Raw genomic sequence first — 22,440 nt, 5'->3', positions numbered from 1 at the left:
CAAGTGGCTGCTGAACAAATGTCATCCAGAGGAATCCTAGCCTTAAAGGCTGCTGAGGTAGAAACAGACCGGGCTGAATGAGCATGGACTCTGTCCGGTGCGGGCCTCCCAGAAGCTTGGTAAGCTAATAGAATACACTGGGAAATCCATCGTGACAAGGAGACTTTGGAAATTGGTTTACCCAGATTGAATTTGGCAAAGGAAATGAACAACTGGTCGGATTGCCTGTGACCAGCTGTCCTGTTAAGATAAAAATGAAGCTGCCTGTGAATATCCAATGAATGCAGCTTGTACTCGCCTTTGTTCTGATAATTAGGAAAGAAAACGGGGAGGTTGATGGATTGATTAATGTTTGCTTCCGAAGCTACCTTAGGAAGAAACGAGGAATTGATCCTGAGGTACACACGGTCCGGATGGAAGATCAAGTAAGGCGGCTTCATGGAAAGGGCTTGAAGTTCCGAAACTCTTTGGCTGAAGTAATGGCTACTAAAAATGCAGTCTTAAGAGAGAAGAATTTTAGATCTACTGTGGCCGCAGGCTCGAAGGGGGGAGCGGTCAAGGCCTGAAGAACCAAGGAAAGATCCCATGGTGGAACCGCCTGCTTGACAGGGGGTCTAAGCAGAAAGGTGCCTTTTAGGAAGATTTTACATAACTTGGCAGACATAAGAGGCCCAGAGTCATGACCAACATGACAGTGAGAAATGGCCGCTAGCTGAACTTTGACTGTGGAACTACTGGCGCCATCATTAAAAAGAGTGGTAAGGAAGTCTAGAACCACGGGAAGAGGTGCCGTGAAGGGATCTAGACCTTGCCGCTCCGCCCAAATGAAGAATCGCTTCCATTTACTGCGGTAAGTTTTTCTGGTAGAGGGTTTATGCGCCGCTACCAGAATGGCCTTAACGGGAGACGAAATACCGGGATTCCTGATTAGGAGTGGAACTGGAGCAGCCAAGCAGTCAGCTTCAGGTTGTCCAGGTTCGGAGATGGTAGGTTCGATGGGTGTGCTATCAGATCCGGAATGGGATCTAGAATCCAAGGTGGATTCACTGAGTGAGACCTTAGGTAAGGGAACCAGATCTGCCGAGGCCAGAATGGGGCTATGAGGATCATTTTGCACCCCAACCGAGAGGCTTTCTGAAGAACCTGGAGCATCAGAGGCAGAGGGGGTATCGCGAAGAAGACCGGGAGGCCAAGCATGCACCAGAGCTGTCTCGGGAATCCCCTGGTGGAGGGATTAGAGCGAAAAAACTGTCTCACTTGGTGTTTAAGGGAGAAGCAAAGAGATCGCAACAAGGAGTTCCCCACCGTGCGAAGATACGTTTCGCTACTTGAGCATTGAGAGACCACTCGTACGGGGAGAGAATGGTGCGACTGAGCTTGTCCGCAAGGATGTTGGACCGACCCGGAATATGCGTTGCGATGAGAAAGCGGTTGGTGGAGATCGCCCATTCCCACACTCTCATGGCTTCCCGACATAAAGGGTAAGACCTGGTTCCCCCTGTTTGTTGATGTACCAGACCACCGACATGTTGTCTGACTGAATCGCAATTGTTCCCAGGGGAAGAAAGGCCTGAAGTGCTTGCAACGCCAAGAGCACGGCCCTCATCTCCAGAACATTGATATGCAGGGAGGTCTCTGAGTCGTTCCACGTGCCTTGGACCGTCCGTCCCGCAAAATGCCCCCCCACCCGAGGCGAGATGCGTCCGTGGTCACTGTGGCAAGGGGGGGAGATGCACAAAAGGGGCGGCCTCCTTGGAGATCCTCTGAATGGAGCCACCACAAAAGAGACCGCTTGCAAGCCTTGCTGATTGCAATGGGGTGATGCAGAGGAAGAGAAAGATAAGACCATTGTACTTGAAGCGTCCACTGAAGTACTCGCATGTTCAAGCGGGCGAGCGGGAGAAGAGAAATCGCTGCCGCCATGGACCCTAGTGCCCTCAGGACAATTCCGCCGGAACTGAGCTGGAGTGGAGGATGGCCCGCACCTGGAGTCGTAGATTCCGAATTCTGTCGGTTGTGAGGAAGGCTCTTAACTTCCTTGTGTCTAACCTGGCACCTATGAAATCTATCAGCTGAGTAGGGGCCAGGTTGGACTTTCCTACGTTTATCGTGATACCTAGCCAGGGAGCTAGCTGAAGAAAGGAGTCTCTTGCCAAGGATAGTAGATGCCTTGTTGGGGCGCTGAGAAGCCAGTCGTCCAGGTACGGAAAGACCTGCACCCCCTGAAGCCTCAGGTGGGCCGCAACCACTGCTAATACTTTGGTGAACACCCTGGGGGCTGTGGTGAGACCAAAGGGAAGGACCCTGAACTGGTAGTGACTGGCTCCCAGCCGGAAGCGAAGAAACCTCCTGGACCGTCTGTCCATTAGTATGTGGTAGTACGCATCCTTGAGGTCTATAGAGCACATCCAGTGATTCTCTCCCAGAAGGGGGAGGATAGACTGTAAAGTGACCATCCGGAACTTCTCCTTGGGAACTGCCAGGTTTAATAGGGACAGATCTAAAATGGGTCTTGGGTCCCCCGTCTTTTTTGGCACCAAAAAGAACCTGGAGTAGAACCCTGATCCGATCTGGTCTGGGGGGACAGGCTGGATGGCTCTTTTCCTCAGCAGATAGCCAATTTCTGCTGAAGCGGCCTCCCTCTGATCGGGTGGAACGTTGGGGAGGGATTTTGGTTTCGGGACGTGAAGAAAGGGGATTTTGTATCCTCTGGATATAATACAGAGGACCCAGCGGTCTGTTGTTATGGAATCCCATGCCGCTAGGTGCTCCGAAAAACGTCCCCCGACTGCCTCCAGAGTGGAGCAGTCGGGCAACCCCTCAGGGTTGCTGTGCGGGCCTCTCAGAGAAAGGTTCTCTGGACCCGAAATTCCTGGGAGCCCCTCTGCCCCTGGGGCGGCATCCGCCCTGTCCTCCTCTGCCATGGAAGAACTGGTTGTCCGGAGCGGGTTGGGATTGCTGCGACTTCCGGAACCACATCTTCTTCTGGCCCTTTTGGTTCCTAGCGTAGGACCTCTGGGGCACAGAGAAGCGGACTCCGACGGCAGACAGCGTCTTCCCATCCTTCTCGCTCTGGACCAAGGTGTCGCGAACCGTCTTGCCGAAAAGGGCAGAACCATCAAAGGGGGCATTCGCAAAAGACGCCTTGAAGGGCTCCGTGAAATCGCAATGGCGGAGCCAGGCCTGGCGTCTCGTGACTAGGCCTACTCCTGCAGCTCTAGCGGCTCCCTCAGTAGCATGGGAAAGCAACCGCATAGAGGTATTTGTCACGGACCGAAGAGTGGCCATACGGGTGGAGTGCAAACGTTTGTCCTCCTCCGACATGGACTCTGGGGGGGGATGCAGCATATTTTTTGATAAGATCGCGCTGCATCCTAATAACATGTGCCAGATAGTTGAGCGCCCTCACTGAGAAGGTCGCTGAACTAAACATTCGCTTCCCCAAGCGGTCCATCATCCGAGACTCCTTGCTCGGAGGATGGACTGAGGGACTCTCCTGGGCGAGTTCCCTCTTGGTGGCTGCTGCCGTCAACATGGCATCTACCGGAGGACCCTTACTCCAGTGGGCACGGTCAGCAGGGGGGCTGAGAATCCTGTCTGGCCTTTTGAGGATTGGCTCCACGGTGTCCGGTTCCTTCCACGCCCTGGTGGTAATAAGGTCCACCAGGGGGTCGGCAGGAGGGGACACCCAAGAGGTAGACGGGCCCGCTTCGAATGCCTCCAAGAACACGGACTCGTCCGAAGACTTTGGGGCAGACCACCCACCTCTTATACGAAGCATTTCCATGATGTCTCCAAAGGAGACATCCTCGGGGTGATCTTGGGAGCCTTCCCTTCCTCCAAGTCCGTGTCTTCAGTTAAAGACTGGGAGTCTATGTGCCTCCTTTTACATCGTGCTTGCGAGGTGCCTCCTCGGGGGCTGTCCGAGAGCCCTCAGCAGTGTCTAGTTCCACAGGAACTGCTTGGGACATTGAAACGGGCTGTCCCAGTGGCCGGGTGACGGAAGCCTGACCCAGAGCAGATGGAGTGCGGGACGGAGCCGAAGCAAGTGCCGGGGGTCCAGAAGCCCTCAACAGAGCCCTCTCCACTACATCAAAAGCCGAAGGGGAGCCGGCCTCGACCAAAGGATCCCACAGTCGGCTCCCCCTCGGATCTGAGGAGTGGATTGGAGCCGGCGCCGAGCCCCTCGGATCCGAGGGACCAGTGCACTCCGACACGGACGGCGCCAAAGGCACACTGAGTCCCTCAGATCTGAAGCTCGGGCCAAGGCTCCGAGAGGTCGGATCCGACACACTCGAGGGCAGGGTCGGATCCGAAGTAGCCAGTACTATCGGAGCCGACCCACCCCGGCTCCAAAGCTGTCTGGCTCCGAGCGCTCCGAACCCAGGTAGCGGGTCGGAGAAGGAGCTATGGGCTTGAAAAAAGGGGTCGAGCTCCCCCCCCGGGGGGGGGAGGCAGGAGCACTCCCATCTGCATCTGGGACTGGATGAACCTTCGCATCATCCGGTCCAGATCGGCGTCAGAAAGACTATAGGTCGACCTCGAAGAGGCTACCGAGGTAGGCCTTGAGTACCGCCTCGATAGCCTCGAAAGAGGTCGGGTCTCCTCCACCTCAGGTCCCGGTGAAAAGGTAGGGGACCGGAGCTGAGGAGGAGGAGAACCAGCAGCTAGAGAGGCTGGAGGAGAAGCCCGCTTAGCCGGCGGGGCCGAGACGGAGGTCTCGGCCCGCCGCTTGTGGTGCTTCTCCCTCCAGTCCTTCTTCCTAGCTTCCCTGTCCTCCAAACCCGTAGATGGAGTTTGAGTCGCGGGAGCAGGTAGGGCAGGTACCGCAGGAGCGGTAACCACCAACGGGGCGGAGGCCGAAGCCGAGTCCGGGGGTAAAAGTCCCGCCAAGACCAGCTTCGACCTCCGCTCCTTCAATGCCCTGGGGTTGAACCCTGCACAGATTGAACATCCAGAAGTGAGGTGTTCAACCCCAAGGCATCGAACGAACCGAGTGTGGCCATCCTCAGGGGACAGCTTATGGCCACACTTGGAGCATTTCGAAAATATCGCCTTAGGGGCCTCAGACTTTTTTTTTTTTTTTTTCTGACAAAAAGAAAACTAACAAGTTAACAACCCAGTCACACTAAAGGCCCCAAAGAAACCACGCCCACACAAACTACACTACCAGCGAGGGGAGGGAATTACAAAAAAATAAGTAATTTAACCAAAAATTAGTTTAAATGGGTGGGAAACCTACAACTTTCACACAAAGGAACTATTTATTGACCAAAAAACCCTTAGTAAAATACTAAATTTTCACTTAGCTGAAGGAGCTCAAAGATCAAGCTGTCACCATGAACGCGGCAAACTAGATCTGAGGTCATGTAGGGAGAGCAGGGCATTATGGGTGAGGGGAGGAGCTAGGAGCTCGGATCCATAGCTGGATAAACCATGCCGGTTCGGATCCGATATCGGATCCATACCCACAGGTTGCTGACAAATGAATCTCCTACTTCAGATATATATCTATATATAAAGTACTACAACTATTTCTACCTGAAAACACTACAAAAAGTATTTTAGAGAACGGCTACCTTGAAGAGAGAAAAAAGAGAGGGGAGGGGAAACTCTCTAACAGTAAAAACGAGTTTTCTAAGGGGATGGGATAGATCTAAAACTACACAGAGACAAAAAGTACTAAACTACTATAATAAGAACTAAACGCTAACTATTTATATGAAAAAATGTTTATATAAAACCTATCAAAAGAGAAAAATACGACCTGAGCCAGCAAAAGCAACCTCGTAGCAGAAGCGGCAAACGAGATCTGTGGATCTAGCGCCAGGCATTGTGGGATACGGGGAGGCCTCGAGCCAGTAAATAGCTCTCGAGCTTTACAAGATGGCCAGGTCGGAGCAGAGGATCGGCTCCGAACCCAACCAGCAAGAATGAAGGCGAGATAGACAACTTAACATTAATTGTTTGGCAGTGGTGGGATATCCACATCAAATATTAATTGTTTGATTGTGTTAGCTACATCACATGTTAATTAGCTTGTAGTGGTGTGGATATTGAATTCCTGTATCTTCTGCACAGTGATCACTGAAGTTGTTTTTGTACTCTAAATCACCCACCTAGTGAATATTCAGAGTTCAGATCACATTTGTCTTATTTCTTTTGTTAGCTTAGTCATGGGGAGCAGGCAAGCATGTCAGCAGAGAAGTACAGTAAGCTGACATGTCCCAGGCTGGTGCATGAAAACCTGACTAAAGAAGACATGATTGCAGCTTTGGTCACAGCTACATCAGAGAATAGCAACCAGGAGGATGATGAGACTGGCCATGGAGATGTACAACACTCAGAGAATGGACAGCTTAACCCTTTGGCAGAGGACTTAAATATCCATCTGGAGCTAGAGAGACTTGAGTTGGGAGGCCAGACATTTGGAAAAAGAAGCAGCAGAGAGACTGAGACATCCACAGGCTGAGAAGAATGAGAAACTGTACACCTGGAAGCTGAGGAGAAGGAGAGGCACAGGGAGCATGAAAAGGAGATGCTGACTCTTCACCAGAGTCATGGAGGTAATGGGGAAGGGAGTAACCGGACCCCAGAAGCACAAAAGGTCAGTAAATGTCTTCCACAGTTTACAGAGGATGATAATTTTGATAGTTTCATTCATATGTTTAGGAGGCTATATAAACAGTAGGATGTTGACCAAAGGCTCTGGGTATTGTCCCTGACCCCCTTACTCCATGGTAAAGCTGTAACTGTGCTGTCTAAATTATCTGATCATGAATTTTTTTTTGATTATACTGCTGTTAAAAAGAAGTTATGTATATACCATAACGTTCCATGTGAGTTGTTCATCCCGCCTTTATTCTTACTGATGGGTTTGGAGCTGATCCTGGAAAAAAAGAGGTCATTGTTCCCCTCTACTCGTCACTCATTAGACCCATTATAGAGTACAATGCCCCTTTTGGTATGTACCTCACAAGGCATCTACAACAACTGGAAAGGCCACAGAAATACCTCACAAAGAGGATTACCGGCCTCAAAGAGATGCCCTATGCAGACCGTCTCAAAAAACTGCAGCTTTACTCCGTTGCATATCGCCTACTCAGAGGCGATCTCTGCCTAACACACAAAGCTGTCAAACCCAGAGCTTTTAGACATGCTCCACTTAAAGAAATCCCAATCCCTACGAGCTACACGCTCTAGGGATCTAAACCTTGTCACCACAATAAACAGAACATGCTGGAGGGATAAATTCCTGTCCCAGAGACTTCCCATACTCTGGAACAAACTACCTATCTATATCAAACAAAGCTCCTCATTAGCACTGTTCAAGAAAAATCTTGATGATTGGATGGGAGATAGGAAATTCACCCCGGTGATTACTTCTGTGGCTCTGCTCGACAGTGGCACAGGAAAATAATTTTCTTGGCGAAAGCCAGGGTACCTTTGGCTAGGCTTATATAGGCCCTAGGGCCAATAGCCTAGTACCTACCTATGAACCTATGATCCTCGGCTCTGCGTCAGCCAACTACAAAAGCTCAAGGTCTAATGTCAGCTCGAGGCCAGATCCCTATCCCATGATGCACTACGAACCTCCCTCAGCTCTTGTTTGCTGCTAGCTAAAGGCTAAAGTCGTCATTATGCCACTCTATCAGAGAAAAGTTCCAATTCAAACCTCTAGGACCCCTAGTAAACTGGAAGGGGATTGGTGGGCGGGATGTAAGAATAAAGGCGAGATGAACAACTCACATGGAACGTTATGGTAAGTACATAACTTCTTTATGTGAAGTTGTTCTATCTCGCCGTTTATTCTTACTGATGGGCAGTGTCCCAGGCACCACCTTTCTCGGGTGGCTCAAGGGAGAATGTTCCTCAGAATCGCAGAACCAAAGGAGGTCCTGTCCCTGGAGGCCTTATCCACCTTATAATGGTTGATGAAGGTATGAGGTCTAGACCATGTGGCAGCCGCACAGATAGCGTCTAAAGGTATTTTGGCCAAAAAGGCTGAAGAAGTGGCTACATATCTGGTGGAATGAACCTTTATCCTTGTGGTAAAGAATTATTTGTAGAAGTGTACATGAAAGCAATACAGTCTGATAACCATTCTGGACAAGGTGACTTTAGACACTGGATCACCCTTCTTTGCTTCTGAGAAGGAAAAACTGTTAATTTTTCCTGAATTGCTTGGTTCTGTCTAAATAAAATGGAAGTTGTCTATGCACATCAAGTTTGTGAAGCATGTATTCCAATTTGCTTGTATGATTGGGGAAAAAACAGGTAATTCAATAGTTTGAGATTAGCTTCTGAGCAAACTTTAGCTAAAAAGGAGGATTTGTTCTCAAAGTAACTCTGTCATTATGAAAAATTAAATAGGGGGGGTTGATAGTCAAGGCTTGCAACAAGGAAATCTTCAGAGCAGAGGTTATTGCCACTAGAAATAAAGTTTTCCAAGAAAGGTATTTAAGGTCACAAGACAAAGCTGGTTCAAAAGGGGATAAAATAATGCGGGAAAGAACAAGGCTCAAATTCCAAGGCATGGAGGGCATTGTAACCGGTGGTCTTAGATGGAAAGTGTCTTTTAAAAAGGCTTTGAATACTCGATGAGACATAATATTTGAAGAGTCTAAACCCAAATAAAAATTGGAAATAGCTGCCAGTTGTACCCTAATTGTAGCTGCAGCAGCACTTTCATTGAAAAGTTTAGTAAGGAAATTTAGGATAGCAGAAGCAGGAGCCAAATAAGGATGTATTTCATTTTGAGATGCCCAAACAGCAAATCTCCTCCACTTGCTATGGTACATTTTTCGTGTGGACAGCTTATGAGAGGCTGTCAAAATGTGTTTAACTTCTGTTGAAAGATTAGGACACTTGGCTATGTTTGGAATTGGAGCAGCCAAACTGTCAGTTTGAGGGAATGTAGAGAGGGGTGAAGAGTTCCTGAGGTGCGAGTTAGGAGATTCGGCACTGGGTCCAGGATCCAAAGGTCATCCAGTAGATGAGGCTGGAGAAAAGGGAATCAAATCTGCCAAGGCCAGAATGGGGTTATTAAGATCAAAGTTCTGCCCAGAGACTTTGCTTTCTGTAACACTTTGGGTATCAGGGGTATTGGAGGAAAAGCATAGAGAAGGTCCAAGGGCCAATCGTGCACAAGTGCATCCCTTGGGATTTTCCCTAGAGTGGGATTAGGGCAAAGTAGTTGCTGCATTTGGTGTTGGCTGGGGTTGCAAAGAGACCGCAGAGCAAGGCTGGCCCCATCTGCAGAAGATCCTTTCCGCCACTTGATGCTTCAGAGACCACTCGTGCGGCAAGAGTATTGCTCTGCTCAATCTATCTGCTGTCACGCTGGACTTCCCTGGGATATGCGCTGCTATCAGAAAGCGCTGGGTAGAAGTCGCCCATTTCCAAACTCTTAGGGCCTCTCTGCAAAGGGGATAAGACTTTGTCCCCCCCATTTGTTTATGCACCAGACTACCGACATATTGTCCGAGTGTACAGCAATTGTTCCTAGAGGAAGAGTGTCTTGAAAGAACTGCAATGCTAATAAAACCACTCTCATCTCCAAAACACTGATATGTAGGTGAGCCTCGTGTTGATTCCACGTACCTTGGGCTGTTCTTCCCTGGTAATGCCCCTCCCACCCTACCAGGGAAGCATCCGTGGTCACTGTGGCTATAGGACGGGGTAATACAACCCGTTGACCTAAAGTCACATGGTGTGAAGTTATCCACCACCGAAGATCCTTCTTGCAAGAGTCCGTTATTAATATCTGATGAATCATGGGTAGTTCTTGATAAGACCACTGGGTGAACAGAAGCCACTGAAGTATTCACATGTTCATCCTGCCCATAGGAACAGCGATTATGGCTGAAGCCATGGTGCCTAGCAATTTGAGGATCTTTGACACTGGAACTCTCGTGATTGGAAGTATGTCCAATATCTGATTTCTTAGATTTTTAATTCTTTCTGGAGGTAGGGATAATGTTAGAGTGACCGTGTTTAGTTCTACTCCTATAAAAATGATCTGTTGCGATGGCAATAAGGCAGATTTTCCTGAGTTTATCGTAATCCCCAATTGCTGGCAAAGGTTTACTGCCCTGTTTCTTGCCTGAATAAGTTGATGCCTGGTGGTGGCAGTGAGAAGCCAGTCCCAGTATGGAAACACCCGGAATCATCGTCTCAGGTGAGCCGTCACTACTGCCATGCATTTGGTGGACGCTCTGGGGCTGTTGTGAGACCAAAGGGCAGAGCTCAAAATTGGAAATGACTGGCTCCAGCCGGAAGCGCAGGTGATCTCTAGATACCCTGTCCATTTTGATATGGTAGTACGCATCCTGGAGATCTATCGCGCACATCCAACAGTCTTTCCCCAGAATGGGGAAAATTGACTGAAGCGTGACCATCCGGAACTTTGTCTTTTTTACTGATTTGTTTAATCTGCTGAAATAGAATGGACCTCCAATCCCCTGTTTTCTTTGGTACTAAAAAGAACCTTAAGTAAGTACCGGATCCTCTTTGGTCTGTTGGGACTGGCTGGATGACTCGGATGTGGCAAAGGGTATTGAATATCTTCTGGAAATAATGCTTCATACCCAGTTATCTTTTGTGATTTTTAGCCAGGCGTCTGGGTACAAAGACAGGCATCCCCAGACTGCCTCGAGAGGTGGACAGTCGGGCCTCCTCTCAGGAGTGCTGATAGGGTTTCCCAAGGAACTGATCCCTATTCTCCCTGATTTTGTGGACCCCCTCTGCCACAAGGTCAGGGTCTTCCGTTGTTCCCCCCCACCTCTGGAGGGGGCTTCACAAAGAGCGCCTTGGTAAGATCCCTGGGACTTACGGAACCACATCTTACCACCACCTCTCCCTTTTGGGTAGAAAAACGGAATCCTACGGCAGATAGAGGCTTACCATCCTGCTCACTCCTTGTAAGAGTCTCCTTAACCTTAGGTCCAAATAGAGTTGAACCTCAAATGGGGTGTTAATAAAGGAAGACTTAAAGGGTTCTGCAAAGGAACACAATCGCATCCAGGAATGACGCCTGAGAGCAATTCCTGTACCTGCAGCTCTGCTCGTTCCATCAGTCGCGTAAGAGAGTAGGCGCACGGATGAGTTTGCAATGGAAGTTAAGTTACAGAGCTACGCAGTAACCTGATCTGAAACTCCCACTGCTACTGAACCTTGTAAGGTATCTCCTAGGTCTTTAAGGAGATCCCTTTGCAGTCTAGTAAAATGGTTAAGATAGTTCAATGAATGAAGAACAAAGACTGTTGAACAGAACATATGCTTCCCATACCTGTCCATGAGGCTAGAATCCCTATTAGGAGGATGGACATTAGTAGACGCCTCCGAAAGTTCCTTTGTGGCTGCTGCCACTACAATGGCATCAACAGGCACACCTTTGGATAAGACGTTCTTGTCTAGACGGCAAGTAATAAACTTATTCGGCCTCCGAGGGACAGGTTCCATTGTGCCTGGAGCCTCCAAAGCCCTGCGAGTGAGCAATTCAACTAGTCTATCAAGGGGCAGAGACACCCAAGAGGTGGAGGGCTGAGATCCAAAAGCCTTCAGGAGTACAGACTCATCCTCAGAAGGGTTAAGGGACTTCCAGCCAACTCTCTGTTTTAGAAACTCCAGGATATCTGCAAAGGAGATATCCTCAGAGGGGGACCGTGGGGACCCTTCTAAGTCCTTGTCAGAAGTGAGTGACTCTTGGGGAGAGTCAAGATGCTTCCTCTTGCAAGTCCGCTTTTCTGGGTACCTCTTCAGTGGGAACTTCTGGCGAGGTTTCAGAAGAGCAGGGTTCACCCAATGGGGTGTCCTGAGGCTCAGGGTCTCTACCCTTAAGTGGAGAGTGCGTAGAAGAGACAGAGACCGGTACTTTATGGGGAGGAGCTGCTGGAACTGATCCTGTAGTTGTCGGCACCGACAGCACCCTTCTCATGGCGGAGAAGGCTCCCTGGTCCTGACCAGAGGCAATCTCCAGTTCCGAAGATACCGCGGGCCCCCCCGGTGCCGGAAGCTCCGAGCCAGAGGTTGGAACAGAGCTCACCCGAGCCGATGCCCTGAGAGGCCAAGTTGGTCTGACTATCATCCTCAGACTCGACTGGAGAGCACTGGCTCAGAGAGCCAGTCGAAATGGAAGGTAACAGGGCAGTAGGAGTCGATGATCCTGCAGCAGGTGTCGGGTCCCATAGGCTCCACAAACATCAGCTCCAAGCACTCTGGCTCCGAAACCTCGAGGAGAATCGGAGGAAGAACTGTGGAAGGGGTTGCATCGGCACAGAAGCACCAGGTGTCTGCGCTGATAAAATTTTAGCAAAAGCCAGTACCTGAAGAAGCCTCTTCATGATGTGATGCATGTCCAAATCAGAATGCCTACTAGAGGCCCGAGATGAGTGAGTCGAGGAAGTCACCGACTAAAGGATCAGTGATTTTAAAGTAGAAGATCCCAGCTTCAATACAGGGGACCGGCTCCTACTCGAAGTAGCCATCGGTTCTGAGGACATTGGAACCGAGGCAGTCGACTTAATAGGCTTCGACTTGGGTGTCGGTGAACTTCCTTTGCAACTTAGAGGTTTTGAATGTTTCTCCAAGTCCTCTTGAAATGAAGATTCAAGCAATCCTCTATCTAGCAGTTTTCTTTTTCTCTCCATAAGTACCCTGGAACTGAAGGAATGGCAAATGGCACATTTCTCTTGAAGATGGACTTCACCCAGGCAATAAACACAAGTCATTGTGCCCATCCGTAATTGACATTTTCTACCTGCATCTCGGGCACTATTTAAACCCAGATTTTGCCTTTTCTTTCTCTGGAACTGACATACTTAGATATACTTAGATAGTTTAAAGTTATTTTCTTATTTGAGAAAAACACAAAGATACAGCTATTCTTTAGAAAAAAATATTCAAAGGTCTTAACAACAGAGCAAAACCATTAAATTAACTATACACACACACACACACACACACACACACACACACACACACACACACACACACACACACACACACACACACACACACTATTAAAGATGGTCTTATAGCAAATGTAGACCGTAATTAAACTTGCAGTTATTCAAAATTTCTAACGACCTACAGGACAGGGAAAACTCGAAAGGAAATTAGGCTACAAGACCCAAAAGCAAACTGCTTTAAATTACAAATGAAAATTTAAGCCTACCAGCTGAATAAATTCAACTCTGAGAATTTCAGTAACTAAAGAAAAATATAAACGACAAAGGGTATATCAATAGGCTAGTATATTGCTCTAACAGAAGCAAAAAAAAAAAAACAATTATACTGGCCCGAGCGAAGATGAAGCCTCTGATCAGTTGCAGCGGCAAACTAGATCTGAGGGAGGTTCGTAGTGCATCATGGGACAGGGATCTGGCCTCGAGCTGGCTTTAGACATCGAGCTTTTGTAGTTGGCCGACTTGGCACTGAGGATCGGCTCTGACCCCATCAGTAAGAATAAATGGTGAGATAGAACAACTTCACATCGTTTGCTAGAATTTTTTAAACTAACACCTGAAGCTTATAGGAAAAAGTTTTGTAAGCATAGATGCAAGGCAGATGAAAGTGTGTGTAAATATGTTGCTGAACTAAGCACTTATTTTCATAGCTGGGTGAGTGGATGTCAGGTCACCACTTTTGAAGGGCTGGCAAACCTTTTGGTGAGGGAACAAGCCCATAGCACTTTGCCTGAGGACATGAGGAGCTGGTTAGCTGATAGACAATGTGTTACTTTAGATGAGTTGGGAAAGAAGAAAGACCTATACCTAACAAGCAGGGCATCACTGCACAGGAAAGGGACACCCAATGCTGCTCATGGGTCTAAAGGAACCCATGGTGGGCAGCTCAGACTGCCCCAACAGAATATGACAGTAGCAGGGGAAGCCACTAGTCCACGTACACGTCCAGGACCTAGAGTTAAATGTTTTGAATGTAACCTGTGGGGTCATGTGGCATGCATATGTCCATGGAGGCACGGTGGGGAACAAAAGGTGAGAGAACCAAGTAAGTGGGAATGACAAAATGCCAATAGTAGGTTGTCTTGAGACAACAGGGGTACCAAACTACCATCCTGCAGATATCCTGATAGGGAAGGATTCTGATGAGTCAGTACTATGTGTTAATGCAGTTACATGCAGTCAGGCTTGGAGACAAGCATATTGGTCTGGTAGCCTGGGGGAGACCCAGACAGACTGCACACTTGCAACCAGGCTCATGAAGTTACTTCAGGGAGGGAGCTACGATGTAGCAAGTGAGGCTGAAGGTGAGCCACAGCTGCTTGTTGGTACTGATGTTCCCTTGGACAGAGTGACTGCAAGGGCAGAGGTGAGTAGTAGTACCCAGGCTGACAGTGAGGCACCACTGTCAGAGGATACCAGACTTCCTGTGGAAGGGGAGCTGGGAAGGGTTACAAAGAGAGAGTTGAGACAGGCTCAACTCTCAGACCCTACATTAGAAGGCCTGAGAGAGGTAGCTAGTGAGGCGCCTGATTGTCAAGGGAAGGGGGATTCTGCATACTGACGATCTTCAAAAATGTAGCCACAGTGCACCCTGCTGGAAGAAAGCTGTTAAGAATTACAACTGTGTTTGATCTCAAGCTTGGAGGCAGGATGTCTGGGCTAGCAAATTCTTTCTATTGTCTTAAGAGATAAGTACTAAGGTGTTACATGTAAAAGTGTCTTTTATTGCTGTGGCTTCCTGGCCAGGTGCAGTTTACAAAGAAAAATAGATTTTGAGGTTCTGTTAGCCTGGGAACTAAAGGAGAAGTGATAAAAATGATGTAATGTGAAATTACTCGGCTGTATGTGTATATCAATTTAAGACCATCTTGGATAGAAAGATTTAAGCATTTTGGATTTTGTCTGAAGCTGATAACTCACCAGAACTTTGCTTTGTAAGTTATTTAGGACATAGTTTCTCTTAGAGTTAGATAGGAATTAGCCAGATTAGTCTAGCTGTTTTCTATATTTATGTCAGACTCCTAAATAAAGTTCCTGCGATTTCTGAACTCTTGATTATCACTGTGTTGAATTGATAAGATTTTTCTTGTGTTTTTATTATTTATAATTAAATATTTTAAACATTTCAGCTATGGCTGTTTTGTGTAGAGATAATTTAAGTTCTTAGAGATAACCAGAAAAACAAATGTGGTGATAAAAACCAATAACTCAAAAGTACGGAAAACGCAGTGACTTTGAAAGGCGTTAATGTTTGTGGAGCTTGGACTGTGCTGTTCTTATTTAGTGCTGTTGTCGATTTTATTGGAGCCTAATAAACCCTAGGAATCTACAATTGGAGTTCCTGTGTTATCCGTACTTTTGAGTTATTAAGTTCTTAGAGATTACTTGCATGTATTTGGCGACACTGTCCAAGCCACTCCAGTAGTATTGCTGCTCAGTCACACTTACTATTTGGATAACAGTAACATTACACAGTGAAATTGGTCACCCTTTGGGAAGGGCTATTAGGGGTTGGTGGCAATTGGTGCTACCTTATACTCTGGGCAGAAAGGAGGCATAGCTGGAGAACCTCTGCCAGCCTTCCCCAGGAGCATCTGTTTGCATATAAATCAAATCTTAAAAAGTGTGCAAGTGTCAGCTACTTGGGCAGGGACTCGGCGCACTGTTTGGACAGAGAGTGTGCTGGAGGTTTTAGCTTGACCATTAGGCTGACATCTGGACCCTAAAACTAAGCCAGTGGGGAGTCTTATTGGGGATCTGAAGAGAAAGGGAGAAACCAGCCCCAGACCGACTGTGATCTCTGTGTGCTCTTAAAGGAAATTGTACTTTACTGTGTGTGTACTTGTTATCCTCCCCAATGTGCACGCCCCTCACTCGTATTAGTGGTGAGGATTGAGGCTCCTTGAATGCTGGGCCAGTGCTCAGGCGTCACAGTAGTGCTTGGCAAATTCATGCACAGATGACCAGGCTTGCTCCTAGTACATTTCTAGAGTCCACCCCTTTCCAAAAATCTGCAGAAGTAGCCAAAGCCCTGGCAGATTGGCCTGGAGGTGTCTTATGGTGACAGTAACAAAAAAGCAAAAGCATTAACTACTATTTGAGAATTTTTCCTTATTACCTTCAGAGGAAATAAACAGTTTATAAGAATTCTAGAAAGTTTTGTCCGGCCAATGTAGTATTCTAGCTGCCAGTGGACATCTACAGTACGTAAAATTCTCTCCCCTCTCTCAATAGGAAATGGGGAAATGCATAGCCCTGCTCAAAGTAAACTCTGGAAAAACTTCTGACATAAATGAAGGATTTGCTTTCAAAGTTGCACTGTCCGTGTCAGAGATGAGACTGCTGAATTATCATAACAGCATGCAACTCAAATACTTTTCTTGAGGACTTCAGAGCAATGAGCAACACTTTTCAAATATTAAAAACTTCAACCAACCACTTAAGTAGCTGAAAAAGGAAAAAGTTTTCCAATACAAAATTTAGGTCTCAAGAAGGAGCCATCTGTACATGGACAGACATACAATACCCTTTCAAAAACTGCTTCACTTGAGGTGGAGCAGAAAGGGGGATCAATGAGCAGACTAGCAGAAAGATAAATCTTGAAAGAGTAAGAAAGAAAATGATAACTTATACAAAAAACCAGAGGTATCTAGGCCTGAAAAAAAACATGATTTTTACTTTGGCTCCAACTAGAACTTTTCCATTTACCCAAATATGATTTTCTAGGAGCAGGTTCCTTAGGCTCCTTTTGTATCTACTGCACATCCTCAGAAAACAGATGCCTAAAAGGTAATAGAATACTATCACCATGGCAGTCAGCTGAAGAAATTGAAGGGTGGGACTTATATCAAATCTCTAGCCTTTTGAGTAAATCCATCCTGTGAGGAAGCTGGTGGCAACTGCCCTGGCCATTTCAAGAGAAGGGAGAAACACTGTTGTCTGTGCCAAAATGAAATTACCACAATAAACCTTGGAGAGTCTCTCCTTTGATAACAGAGGTTCTTCTAATGATTCAGAAAGTATCAAAAAGCATCACCAGCAGCATACCTCCAGGCATTTGTGCAAGGAGCCCTAGGGCAGATTTCTTTATCTGTTGTGAAAGAAAGCAGAGAGATCAGAGGAGCTCCTCAAATTTGGATCAATTCCTGAAGACCCTAGGTGTCACTTTCATTCAAGAGGGGCTCTTCCTGCTTCACTTATCTGCTACAACAATCTGCTCTGACACAATGCAAGTAGCCTGCAGGGATAAACTGTGCCAAGTTGCTAATTCCCATGCCACAATGGCTAGTCTGCAAAGGGAACAGGATCTGTCTCCTCTCCCCATTTTACACAACGCATTACTGTGGTGTTGTCTGTAATTAAAGGTAGATGGCCTGGAACCCAAAGGTCTGATCTGACTCTGCCACTTTTTACAGCTTGTGGAGACCACAAACTCTTGCGCTCCTCCCTTACCCATAATGCTATAGTTCTTCTCCATACCTCATTTGCCACCTTCGCGTATGGATATGGTTGCTGTCAGCTCTCAAGCATTAGTGTATTTAGTGAAATAACTTTTTCTTTCTTTTTGGCTATCTTTAAATTTCTATTTTAACTAATTTATTTTTACATCCCTTACCCTACGGTTCTTCAATGTAACTTTGTACCACTGTTGGTATTCTCCTCTTTCTCTCTCTTTTACCTTGCTCTTGTATTACCACTGTTGGTAATTTTTCTGACTTTTTTTTTTTTAAATAAAAAAAACCTTTTCTGCCCTTTTTGCTATAGTTCTTACTGCTTGTAATGGCTGAAAAACCTTCAGGTTTCCAGAAATGCAAAGTGATTCCCCTGTCTGATGTCCACAACTTTTGTGTGTATTGTTTAGGTGTCCTGTAACATCTGAAAAGCCTTTAACTCCAGGGCATTGATTAACTGTAAAAAAAAAAAAAAAAAAAAAAAAAAAAAAAAAACTTTGATATTGAAAGGATTTCTTTCATCAGACATCCTTTTCTGAGTCAATGGCTGGAGCTCAACCCTCTAAGTGACACAAAAGAGTCCACAAAGTGCCAACCAGAACCTTCTGGATCCTCCATTCCCTCATCTGATGCAACCTCTGAACCAGCCCAAAAAATCTCAAAACACTCGGATCTGGAGACCAAATCCTCACACCTGACTGTTTTGGATTCAAGATCTGCATCACTGGGTCCTGTTCATTCGTTGACAAAACAGCTCCCCTGGACCCGGTATGTATCTTCTCTGGACCCTGTTCTCTCTCAGCTGCCATCCCCATATTTAGAGAGACACTCTCCCCTTCAGTGGCCTCCACTTCTCGTTCTTCTAGAAGTCTTACAGAGGCAGATGTGGATAAAATTATGAAGTTTCTCTTGGCACAGATTAAGATGGGAGCTCGCCCGGCTCTTATCCTTTTGGGTCCAGAGACCTTTACTAGTATTACTCCACCCAGTTTAGCTCAGTTTCCAGTCCGTACCTTAAGATTTAGAGCCCTTGGATCTGACTTTTCCAGGACAGCTTGTATTGGATCCGAAGAATGTTGTATCTTTGGCTCAGATACCTTCTCTGACTGGACTGGCTGCGAGCATGTTGGAACCAGATGAGACTCAGAGCTGAAGCGCCATTGTTGGATCAGAGGTGTTAAAGAGTCTATTCTGAAGCTGTCTGATCCCTCTCTCTCTCTCAGCACCTTGGCATTAGACAGTTTGGCTCAGACATCTGCCTCGGGTGGACTGCCTTCAGGTCAAAGGGAGCCAATGGCCCAGAAGCATGTCTTCTCGGCTCTGTCAGAATCCTTCTCCCTGGGGCATTCAGCTTTTGAGGTGGTATAGAGTTGCTCTCTTCTAGAGGACAGATGACCTCCCCACCTTTGGATCTTTTGTGATCCCACATGTCTTTGTGCCTTGAACCTCAACACTCTACTCCATAGGGACAGCCAGCCCAAAGTTTCCAGGCTAGCCAGCAGGGTATATTTATACCTTCCGATACTTCTTTGGAGCACCCCCCCAAAGTCCCTAGGAAGAAAAAGCGCAAGAGAAAACACAAACTCCCCACTCATGAGTCAGTCATGGAAGATACCAATTTTGATAAAGGAGAAGGGTCCCTAATATCACCACCGGACATGTCCTTTGGAGACATTTTGGAGATCCTTAAGCAAAGGGGTAATTGGTCTACCAATAACCCTTCCAAGAAAATCTGTATTCCTGGAGGCATTTGGGTCTGGCCCATCTACTTCCTGGGTGAATCTGCCTGCTAATGAGCTCATTGATTTGATCTCTCAGTGGGCATGGCAGGAACCCAGTTCTGTTGAGCCAATTCTTAAGAGGCCAGATAGGATCCTGGCACCACCATAGGGGAGAGAGTTCTGGATCAAAGGAGTACCAGTAGCATACCTCTCAACCGTACTGAATTCTTTGTTAAATACAGGTTTTGAGGGCAAAATATTGTAGTGCCACAAATTGCCGAATGGCCCCTTTAATTTCCAAAGTTCACAGGGTGGTTTTTTTTTTTTTTTTAACTGCTCCTGACGTCATCGCCTGAAGGGTGTGCTCGATGATGTCAGCAAGTGGCAGACAGCGAGCCATTACTACTTAAAGTAACCAGTCCCCGGGTTTAGCAGTGCAAGAAACTTTCACACAGGCACAGCACTTCTTTCTCCCAGCTCCAGGTAAGGCAAAAGACTTATTAATTCACAGTATAATACTGGCTGCTACTGCAATTATTATTAAAGACTCCGGTTACAGCAGTGTAGAGTTCTTGGGACAGTCAGCTCTGCAAGTATAGTTTGCATTTTTGCAAGCAGTTTGTTTCCTTTTTGAGACTTTATGCCAAGCCCAGTCCCTATTAAATATTAAGGAAATCAGTGTGCAGACTATTTGACTAGCCAATAACCATAAAGTGACAAAGGTGAGAATCAAAGCCTGTACTTTGTGCCTGTGAGATAATTAACACTATCACATTGAGGGTTGTGGTAAAGGTCATCACCAAAGTTGACCCTTTTGAGTTTATGTAGGGGCATTTTGCGCTTTACTATCTCAAATAATGTCTATAAATAATCCTGCTGTAATTTGTTTATTTATGTTTTTATAAATGCTGTTGATAACAGACATTAGTGCTGCTTGGTACTAAAGGCACTGCAGAATCCAGTCTGAAATGAGACCATAATTATGCAAAGTTTATCTGCATTCTTTAACACATTGCTACTGAATTATTTATTTACTTATTAATTATCTTTGACTGGGAAAATCCGACTTGGTGTAACCCATCATCAGGGGAAACTCAGGCAGAAAAGCTCTGGTACATAAACCTGTAATTAACAGGTTAATTTATAAGAATATTGTTTTCGGCACAGTTATACATAGTAAATATTTACATTCATGTTACAATAAAATACAGGGCTGATACACTTGGCTGTATACAGACCGATAAAGGACAGGTTTATAAAGCACACTAGCTACTAGTAACATTTTATACAAGCAGCTAGGATCTATACATTACAATTGGGCATTCATTAATTAATGCAAGATACTAACGAGATAAGTGAGAAATATATGTTTGAATATTTAACATAAGACTTGGTAAAATGGTTGTAGAAGTTTCATACAGAAAATAAGGTGTGGGAGATTGTCAAAAAGTGCTTGAGAGAAAGACTGTAGGTAGAGTGAAGGAGACTGAAAGAGGATTTAAATTGTTGATCTGACGGGCAAATATATTACATTCTACAAAGAGACAGAGAGTGGAGTGGTGGCATTTAATGTGTGAAATGAGATGAGTAAATGTCAGAGAGGTTGTAAAATGGAGGTGTTATCTTGGACAAGGAGTTGGAAGGATTTTGGAAGATTAGGGAAGAGTGTGAGGTCATAAGAGAAACTCAGTGATATGAGCATGCCCAGGACTGATTTAGGTATTGTTTGAGTTCTATGTTAAATCAAGGTACTTTATGGCTATCATTTTTAATTTTGTGGGGATAGCATTCCACAGTTTAGACACAGAGCAGAAGTATAGCAAGACAACTTATGAGTTGTTCAATTCAGTAGAACTTCGGAGGAACTTTTCAGTGGACCATCGATCCCTTGCAGGACTGTAAGTCAGAGGTGTATTTTTTAATGCTGGGCATTTTTTGTATAATGCATTAGTTTATATACAATAAATACATGAGAGAATGTGAGGAGGTTGTTCAGTTCCAGCCATTTAAGTTGTTTTAAGGCCTCATAGTCATGAGTGTTTGAGTAGCATTGGTAGCCAGAGGTGCTAGAAGCTGCTACACACTTAAAAAAAAAAAAAAAAAAAAAAAAAAAAAAAAAACCCGGTTAAAATTTACTACAGGGTCTGGGGCATATGCCTGTTCTTCAGTTTGCATTTGAAAGTCTTTATCCCACAATTCCACTGGCGTGGGTGGGGTTACAAAATTATGTATGCAAATGTTCTGTTAACCAGCGTACAGACTTGTATCCATTGTGCATGGATCTTCATCCAGATTTTTGATGTTTCCAGGTTAAGATGTAAGACGAGTAGATGTCATGGTCATAGCGGTGGCCATGAGGAAAGAACTTGTGGAGCAGAGTTCATCTGTTCACCCCCCCGCCCAACAGGGAGTCTAGGGCACTGGACAGATTAGGGAAGAACGTTTATGCTTCAGTGACTTTCAGACTTTGGTCACTGAATTATATGGCGCACTTCAGAGGGATTTGATTAACGAACTCCAAGTCCCTCTCAGGAACAATAACTGCCGATGCACAGACTTCCATTGCCTCACAATCGTCTACCCTACAGTCTATCTCAAATTCATCTAGGAGACTCATTTCACATGCAGCTGAAGGTACCTCAAGGGCGGTGGTTTCAGGCATTTCCATTAGGAGAAGTGCCTGGATGCACCTGTGTGATTTTGTGAAACCTTTCAAGTCCTACTTTGTCAATGCACCCTTTACAGAAGTTCTTTGGCCCTAAAGTTAAAGACACTCTCTCCAGGTGTGAGCAAGATAAGACCCTGTCTGCAGTGGGTGTATGTTATTTGACTCCTCAAAGAACCTTCTCTAAGAATCAACGAGGTGATCAAAAAAAATAAGTTATGTCTTACCATAATGTACCATCTGTGTTGTTCATCTTCTTTCATTCATCACTGATGGGTTCGGTTCAGAATCTTCGGAACCGAGGCAGCCTTATTACAAAGCTCACGCCAGCCAAAAAAACTCTCGAGCTAAGTCTCTACACAGAATGCCCTTCTCCCCGTTACCTCAGATCAAGTTTGCTACAAGAAAAGCTGAGGCCACTTCTGCACAAATACCCTAGCGCATCACTCAGACCCAAAGCATCCCCCACAGGAGCCTTTGGAGGGGAAAGGAGGGTGGGAAGAGATGAATGAAAGAAGATAAACAACACAGAAGGAACGTTATGGTAAGACAACTTCTTTATTTGATGTTGTTTATCTTCTTTCATTCATCACTGATGGGACAGAATCCCAAGCTACCTTGAGGTCCATGGGTGG

This window comes from Protopterus annectens, chromosome 1.part1, assembly GCF_019279795.1.
Source record: "Protopterus annectens isolate FY-2018-M chromosome 1.part1, PAN1.0, whole genome shotgun sequence".
NCBI classification, from domain to species: Eukaryota; Metazoa; Chordata; order Ceratodontiformes; family Protopteridae; genus Protopterus; species Protopterus annectens.
The sequence above is the reverse complement of the archived record's forward strand: the minus strand, read 5'-3'. Positions refer to the sequence as shown.